General features: G+C 55.0%; 1 protein-coding gene across 2 annotated transcripts in view; it reads left to right on the top strand.

The window, feature by feature from the left end:
- The first annotated feature begins 557 nt into the window (after positions 1-557).
- Positions 558-8749, top strand: part of RHBDF2 (rhomboid 5 homolog 2 (Drosophila)) — a 21728-nt gene continuing 13536 nt past the window's right edge. The window contains exons 1-3 of one of the 2 annotated variants that reach the window (XM_011950444.1): positions 558-650; positions 5616-5775; positions 5898-6037. The gene's annotated coding sequence lies outside the window, so the exon portion shown is untranslated. Of the gene's footprint in view, positions 651-5511; positions 6038-8749 lie in introns of those variants that run through there. The other variant, XM_011950377.1, reaches the window with a different exon arrangement.

Here is an 8749-nt window from a genome sequence, read left to right as displayed (position 1 = left end):
GGTGCTGAAAGGGAGGGAGAGCAGCTCGTGTTTGGCTCCTGGAGACAGACAGCTAGGTGTCCCACCCTCAGAGTCCCCAACCCCCTCTCCCCTCTGCTAACTCTGCCGGTGGAGCTCACGCCGCAGCTCATGCCACCCCTGCCCTCCTAGTTTGTCTCTCATGACTCTCCCCAAATCCTGCCCCCAGGCCCCCAGCCAGCCTTCTTGCCACTTTCCTGCCCTTTACTCTGGCCCCTTCTACCTCTTGCCAGGGCAAGGAAGTGTGCAGGGCAGCGTCACTGGCTACGTGAGGCCCAACTTGGGGATGCATGGGGAGATGTGAGGACAGTTGTCCCATGAGCTGTCCTTCCGGGCCTCGGGGGCTGGAGAAACCCCGGGGTCAGCAGAACCACGGGTTTTACTGGGGATTGCACAGTGGGTGAGGCCGGCCCAGCTTCCTCTTTGCCGCTTTCTAAAAATGCCCTGGTTCCCAGCAGGGCCACAGGCAGGGAAAATGAGTTTCAGTTTCTATGGCAGGGAAGCTGGGGAGAGAAGCAGTTTCCTCGTCCCCAGCCCTCACCCTAGCATCCTGTGATTCAACCGGGAAGACGTGGCCCCAAGCCTCCCACTGCCCTCCTTCTGTCCTGACTGCCCACTCCCGGGGACACCCGGTGACTCGCTTCGCCCACCCGCAGCTCCGGAGCCAGGCTGGAAGCAGCTTCCGGCCTGGGGGTGGTTTCCCCACTTCCTCTCTTCAGGTGGCTAGAGCCCCTCCCTTCAGGAGGTCCCCTAAACGTCCTGATCATATCCAGTGGGTAACAGTGGTCTCCCTCTTTCCTGTCTGGAGGGGAAGAGGCTGCTTACTCCTTATCCAAGGGCCTGTCCCACCCCTTTCCCCCATTTCTGGCCACATGCAGGCCAAGCCCTTGCATCAAGCCTCTGCCTGTTTCCCTCTGGGCTGCACCTGCCACGCTCTCCCTGCCCCGCCCCCTAAAGCCCATAGAACCCAGGGCTTGTGGGGACTGCACCCTTCATTAGCAAGACTCGGAGCCTCTAGAAACCCACTTGTGTGGGGGTGGGGAGTGTAGGGAGGTTGGTGGCACCAGGTGGAGAGAGAGAGGGAACTGCACCTGGGGGAGTTGGGAGGGGCAGTAGGCTGGGCCTGCGTGAAGGAGTGTGGCTTGTACAGTCCGCATGGTGGGGGGACCCTTGTACCCTGCCTGGGCTGGCTGGTAGGGCTTTGTTGGGGACCTCCCTGGGGGTGGCCTTGCTTACCCAGCTGTGCAGGACAGGCTTGGTTGGGAGTGCCCAGCCCCACCCTTTGTGGGGAAACCGGATTCTCTGGGCAGCAGTGGTAAATGGTGTCTGAGTCTGCGTTTCTGTTGGATGTGCCTGAGCTCCGCTGCTGCTAGCTGGGTTGTGCTATCTCCAGAGCTATCTGCAGTGGGGGAGGCCCCGAGCCTGGGCAGCGGAGTGTGCAGAGGCCTCAGCCCATGGGACCTGGGGGTGATCTGAACTCTGCACTTCACTTTTTCTCAGGATTTCCCCGGCCCACCCTAAAGGAGGAGGAAATAGAGTCCGTCCCACCCTAAGCCCCAGTCCGTCTCCTCAGGTCCCTTTGGCATCTCCCAGCTGCGCTGGGGCTGAAGGCCCTTCTCCGGGGTTGGCCACAGTGAGGCCAGGATCTGGCTGGGCAGGTGGCCGTGTTCTGCCTGTGGGCTGGGTGCGGAGGTGGGCCTGGGGGTCTTAGAGAGACAGCGGCGGATGTGACTGCGGGCCAGGAGGAAGCCTGGTCCCAGGGTGTCACCATTTCCCCTGCAGTGAGCAAGCATTTCTAGGGCTCGGAGACAAGTGCTGTTTGGGGTGGCTCCAGCTCGCCAGGACTTTTTTTCTGTCTGGTCCCTGCCATCTGGACTTGAGCCATGCTGAAGGCCAGAGTGGGTCTAACAGTCTCCACTCCTTTCCCGGTTGAGCCCCAAGGAGGGGACTGGGCTTTTGTACCCCTACCCCAACTTCTGCACGAGTTGGAGGCAGTTGATCTCAATGGTGGAAAGTGGCTGGTGCAATCATGCTTTCATACTCCATGTTTAGGCTTCATAGGTGTCAGAGCTGGGCCGTGACTTTATCCCATTCCCTCAGAGAAGAGAACTGAGGCCTGAGAGTGTAGTTGCTTTCGGGCCACCGCCCAGGCCTCTTGTGCTCTGTGGTTCAGACAGTGCTCCTGATGCCAGGCTCCTGCCCAGGAAGACATGCCCACCCGCCTTGGTCCTGTCTCTGCTCTCTGGTCTCAGGCCACCTCTCTTTGGAACCCCCACCCCCCACCGATTACCCTGGGGCTGACCAGGCTCTCCTCTCCCTCAGTGTGGGTTTTGGGAGCCTCTGTCATCAGGAGGTTGGCACAGATGCCAGCAGTGCAGCGGATCCTGGACGGGGGTCTCAGCTGGGATGGCCTGGCCTTGGGATAGGGAGGCTGGCTGGAGAGAACCCCAGATCCAAAAGCAGTGCCTGCGGCGGGCTAGGGAGCTAGGTAGGGAGTCTAGTGGGGAGGTCCACTGGACACTTATCCTGGCACAGCATGTAGCGTCCTCCATCCTGGCCCTGCCGAGGGGGCACAGCCAGCAGGGTAGGAGCTCTCAGTGGAGCCCTCCAAAGGGGGCTGCTTTCTGGAGCAGCTGCAGGATGGAGGAGACCACTTCCGTCTAGGGCTGCTATGGACTGACTGACCACCCCCATCCCCACCCTCTCACTAGCTTCCGCTTCCCATTCAGTCAGCCATTGATGAGGGCCCACTGGATGCAGAATCCTGGGCTGCCCGGGGTTGGGTGGGGAGACTCCTACACATAGGTAAATCTGCGAGATGCTGGAGACAGCAGGCAATAAAGTGACTGATTCTCTCTGGAGGTGACGTTTCACTTTCCTAGTAGGGCTTGGCCAGGCAGGGAAGGTGGAGCCTTGTGTGCCAGGCGCAACACTTCAGATGAGTGGAGGTGAGAGCTTGGGGATGGCACAGGGATGTGGTTTGTCTGGTGAGGGTGTGGCAGGGAGGGCCAGCCTGAAGGGACCTCCAGGGAGGCGTGATCAGATCTGAGTTCCAGAAAGATCCTACCTGCTTGGCAACCTTAACTGAACTGGAGTCTGGAGGCCCCACCCTTGCACCCGGCTCCTTCCACTACTTGTCTCCCATCCCCCAATGCCAGTTCCCCAGGGCAGTGCCCTCCCCATGCCCTCTTGGTGTACCCTGGTCCCAAAGGAGGCCAAACTATGAACTTTTCCTGCAGAGGTCCCAGGTGAGGCTGTTGTCTTGGAGCTGTCCCCAGAGCAGGCTCAGGACGAGGGGACCTGGCCACAGCTTCAACCGAGTGGGGTCCTGGTGTGGCTGCCAGGGCTCCTTGGCACCAACCCAGCCCAGTGGATTGATCTCTGAGAACCTCGTCATACTCGGCCGGGCAGTCTGCCCTGGGGCGTGGGGTCAAGACGCCCGAGCACTTCGGGATGGAAGGAGGTGAAGCCAGCACTGCTGGACTAGTCTTAAAGAAGCGGAAGACGTCCTAGCTCTGCCTCAGTATTTCTCCTCTGCACCCAGCATTCTGCTCCCCAAATGTCCCAAATATGCAGGGGATCAAGGAACATTGCTTGATGGAATCATTGGGGGGCCTGGGCTACTCCCCAGCCTCTGGTTTGCTCCATAGTGGCCCCTTAGGCACCTCTGGGGACCCCCAGGCCTCTGAGGAGCTTTGTTTGGAAAGCACTGGAATGCTGGACCAAGTTCCCTCTCTGGCTCCCTGAGAGGGGGATCTTCTAGCCCCAGTCTTAGGGCAGGAGGGAGCCCGTCCCCTAGGAGCCCCCAGGCCCCGGAGCCAGACATCGGGCATCCTAGCTGCACACTTTCTTGGCTATGTGAGCTTGGGCAAGTTACTGACCCCTCTGAGCCTCCGTTCACCATCTACAGAATGGAAGAGATGCTAACGTCTCCCTGGAAGATGTTTGGAAGGGTAATGCGTGTAAAGGCCCAAACAAGACCCAGCACAGTTAAGGACTTAATCCTGCTTGGCCTCGAGAGGGATTCCGGCACCTTGGGGTTCCCCTCAAAGGAGGACCTGGTCAGGACGTCTTAAAAACAAACAGGAACGCCCCTGGGTGTTGTGCTTTCAAATGGTTGATTTTATGTTGTATGGCTTTTACCTTCAATAAATTACTAATCAAAGCAACAAAACACTTTCAGATCATTTGAACTTTGCCTTAAGTATCAGAATGCAGCTAGTAATTTCTGGACTTTGAAAGTTAAATATGTGGGGTTCTTTTGTTTTGTTTTGTTTTGTTTCAAGACTGAGTCTTGCTCTGTCACCCAGGCTGGAGTGCAGTGGTGCGATCTCAGCTCACTGCAACCTCTACCTCCCAGATTCAAGCAATTCTCTTGCCTCACCCTCCCTAGTAGCTGGGATTACAGGCATGTGCCACCACACCTGGCTAGTTATTTTGTTGTTTTTGGTTTTGGTTTTGGTTTTGTGACAGAGTCTCGCACTGTCGCCCGGGCTGGAGTGCAATGGCACGATCTCAGCTCACTGTGACCTCTGCCTCCCATGTTGAAGTGATTCTCCTGCCTCAGCCTACTGAGTAGCTGGGATTATAGGCGCCTGCCACCACACCCGGCTAATTTTTTTGTATTTTTAGTAGAGATGGGGTTTCACTATGTTGGCCAGACTGGTCTCGAACTCTTTTTTTTTTTTTTTTTTTTTGAGACGGAGTCTGGCGCTCTGTCGCCCAGGCTGGAGTGCAGTGGCTGGATCTCGGCTCACTGCAAGCTCCGCCTCCCGGGTTTACGCCATTCTCCTGCCTCAGCCTCCCAAGTAGCTGGGACTACAGACACCCACCACCTCGCCCGGCTAATTTTTTGTATTTTTTAGTAGAGACGGGGTTTCACCGTGTCCACCAGGATGGTCTCGATCTCCTGACCTCGTGATCCGCCCGTCTCGGCCTCCCAAAGTGCTGGGATTACAGGCTTGAGCCACCATGCCCGGCCGGTCTCGAACTCTTGACCTCATGATCCACCCGCCTTAGCCTCCCAAAGTGCTGGGATTACAGGCATGAGCCACTGCACCCAGCCCTGGCTAATTTTTGAATTCTTAGTAGAGATGGGGTTTCACCATGTTGGCCAGGCTGGTCTCGAACTCTTGACCTCATAGTCTGCCCACCTCGGCCTCCCAAAGTGCTGGGATTACAGGCATGAGCCCCTGAGCCCAGCCCAAAAATATGTGCTTTTGTTTGTTTTTTGAGACAGAGTCTCCTTGTGGCCCAGGCTGGAGTGCAATGGCACAATCTCAACTCACTGCAATCTCCGCCTCCCAGGTTCAAGCAATTCTCCTGCCTCAACCTCCCGAGTAGCTGGTACTAAAGGTGTGCACCACCATGCCCAGCTAATTTTTGTATTTTTAGTAGAGATGGTTTTTCACTATGTTGGCCAGGCTGATCTCGAACTCTGGACCTCAGGTGATCTACCTGCCTCAGACTCCCAAAGTGCTGGGATTACAGGTGTGAGCTACTGCACCTGGCCGAAAGTTAAATGTTTCTGTACCATTCAAGTAATATTGAGAAAAATAACAGGGGCCATCTTGACTTTAGTGTCCCATTCCAATCAGGTTCTCAGACCAGAGGACTGTCGTTAGGTGATTGACTGTAAACATCCTGGAGGCCAGTGCCCCTTGCTGCTTGGCACTCGGAGATGCCTGATTAGCACCTTTAATCCCTCACCAGTAAGGCAGGTGGAATTGGCCCCATTTTACAGATGGGAAGACTGAGGTCAGGAAGGTTAAAGCACTCAGTGGTGGGCATGCTCCCTGGAACCGGCCCTCCTTTCTTCCAGCTGTGAGTGCCCAGGAAGCTGCACCGCATGGCCTGGAGCTGTCTGTCCATCCTTGCAGCCACCTGTCTGTCCGTCGACCCTTCCACATACTGAGGCTTGACGCCGGAGCATCTGTACAGAGCAAAGAGAAGACAAGAACATGCTCTAAAGCCCTTCACAGCAAGACCCAGGAAGCCGCAGGCAAACTCAGACTCGAAGGTAGGAAGCTGGGCGGCTGGGTGGCTGGACCCAGGGCACTGACTGCTGTGTCCATGTCCAGATGCCTCCTGCGGGGTCCACACTCTCTATCTGAACTAGCGGTAGACAGTGAATGAAGCAAGTTAATTCAGGGAGCGACAGGGAGGAATAAGGGCAGGGAAGGGATGGGCACGGTGGCTCACGCCTGTAATCCCAGCGTTTTGGGAGGCCGAGGTGAGTGGATCACCTGAGGTCAGGAGTTCAAGACTGGCCTGACCAACATGGCAAAACCCCATCTCTACTAAAAATACAAAAAAATTAGCTGGACATGGTGGCATGCACCTGTAGTCCCAGCTACTTGGGAGGCTGAGGCAGGAGAATCGCTTGAACCTGGGAGGCAGAGGTTGCAGTGAGCCGAGATCATGCCACTGCACTCCAGCCTGGGCTACAGATTGAGACTCTGTCTCAAAAAAAAAAAAAAAAAAAAATGCCAGGCATGCTGGCTCACACCTGTAATCCGAGCACTTTGGGAGGCCGAGGCGTGTGGATCACCTGAGGTCGGGAGTTTGAGACCAGCCTGACCAAGGTGGAGAAACCTGGTCTCTATTAAAATTACAAAATTAGCTGGGCATGGTGGTGCATGCCTGTAATCCCAGCTACTCGGGAGGCTGAGACAGGAGAATCGCTTGAACCCAGGAGGCAGAGGCTGCAGTGTGCTGAGATTGTGCCATTGCATAGCAGCCTGGGCAACAAGAGCAAAACTCTGTCTCAAAAAAAAAGAAAAAAAACCAGGAAGGGAGGTGAGGTGGGACCGGCACTGCTCAAGGTGGGGCAGGAGGGCACTTGAACCGCAACAAGGAGGCTGAGAAGAGCCAGCCCGTCCACTGTGTGATGGTCTGAGACAGTCATTGGACTGGCTCATTCAGAGGCCCAACATTATGGAGCACCTGCTTCACTGAGAGAGAATTCACACGCCAGTCGATTCACCCATTTAAAGTGGACCATCAGTGTTTTTATTTATTTATTTATTTTTTGAGACAGGGTCTCACTCTGTTGTCCAGGCTGGAGTGCAGTGGCGAGATCATGGCTCATTGCAGCCTCGACCTTCCAAGCTCAAGCCATCCCTCTGCCTCAGCCTCCTGAGTAGCTGGGACTATATGCATGCACCACCATATCTGGCTAATTTTTTAATTTTTTTGTACAGATGGAGTCTCACTATGTTGCCCAGGCTGGTCTTGAACTCCTAGGCTCAAGTGATCTTCCTGCCTCAAACTCTCAAATTGCTAGGATTACAGGCATGAACCACCGCTCCCAACCCTCCGTGGTTTTAATGTATTCACAGAGGCTGGGCACGGTGGCTCACACTTGTAATCTCAGCACTTTGAGAGGCTGAAGCAAACTTGAGGTCAGGAGTTCCAGAATAGCCTGGCCAACATGGTGAAACCCCATCTCTACTAAAGATACAAAAATTACCCAGGCGTGGTGGCTTGTGCCTGTATTCCCAGCTCCTCGGGAGGCTGAGGCAGAAGAATCACTTGAACCTGGGAAGCGGAGGTTGGCAGTGAGTCAAAATTGCACCACTGCACTCTAGTCTGGGTGACAGAGCAAGACTCTGTCTCAAAAATATATATGTGTGTGTGTGTATATGTACATATTTATACATATTCACAAAATTGTGCCACCATCACCACAGTTTTAGATTGCTTTCATCACCCCCTAATGAAAGCCTGCACCCTTTAGCTGTCACCCCCCACCTTTCCAGCCCTAAGAACCACTACCCTGCTTCTGTCTATAGATTTCCCTATTCTATTCTGGGCTTTCATATGAATGGACTCATGCAGAGGTGACCACCGTGACTGGCTCCTGTCCCTGGGCACAATGTTCTCGAGGCTCGCCCATGTTGTAGCTTTGTTGGGACTTCCTTCCTTTCATGGCTGAAGGATGCTCCATTGTGTGGCTCAATCACATTTTATATTCATGCCTTCATCTGCTGACGAGCACTTGTGCTGTTTCCCTGCTCGGGCTCTGCAGAGCCGTGCTGCCGGACACTTCCTGTCCAGGTTTCTGTGTGGACACAGTGCTTCAGTGTGTGAAGCCATCTGTTCTTTTTTTTTTTTTCCCCCCCTGAAACGGAGTCTCACTCTGTCACCTAGGCTGGAGTGCAGCGGTGAGATCTCGGCTCACCACTAACTCGGCCTCCCAGATTCAAGCGATGCTCTCGCCTCAGCCTCCAGGGTAGCTAGGATTACAGGGATGCGCCACCACGCCCAGCTAATGTTTTTTGTATTTTAGTAGAGATAGGCTTTCTCCATGTTGGTCAGGCTGGTATCGAACTCCCGACCTCAGGTGATCCGCCCACCTCTGCCTCCCAAAGTGCTGGGATTACAGGCGTGAACCACCTCGCCCAGCCACAGCTGGGGGTTTTAACAAGAAGACGGTCATGGGGCAGAGCAAGAGATGAAAGGAAGAGAATGAAATAGGCAGAGGGTGTTAATTCTGGTGGAGTCAGAGGGGAACTGGGGACTGGCGGCATACACACAGGAAAGCCCCAGATGGAGTGCTGGGCAAGAGCCACTGAAATTCGGAATGCACTTACCCTTCAACCCAGCCATTCTGCTTCCAGAACTTGATCTTGTAATACTAAAACCAGCACATGTGGTGTATGCAAGGGTGTTAGTTGCAACATCAGACCCATGTCTCAAATTCCGGAAACATCCTAAATAACCAGCAATC

Source organism: Colobus angolensis, unplaced genomic scaffold (genome assembly GCF_000951035.1).
Source record: "Colobus angolensis palliatus isolate OR3802 unplaced genomic scaffold, Cang.pa_1.0 Scaffold1, whole genome shotgun sequence".
NCBI classification, from domain to species: domain Eukaryota; kingdom Metazoa; phylum Chordata; class Mammalia; order Primates; family Cercopithecidae; genus Colobus; species Colobus angolensis.
The sequence above is the reverse complement of the archived record's forward strand: the minus strand, read 5'-3'. Positions and strand labels throughout refer to the sequence as shown.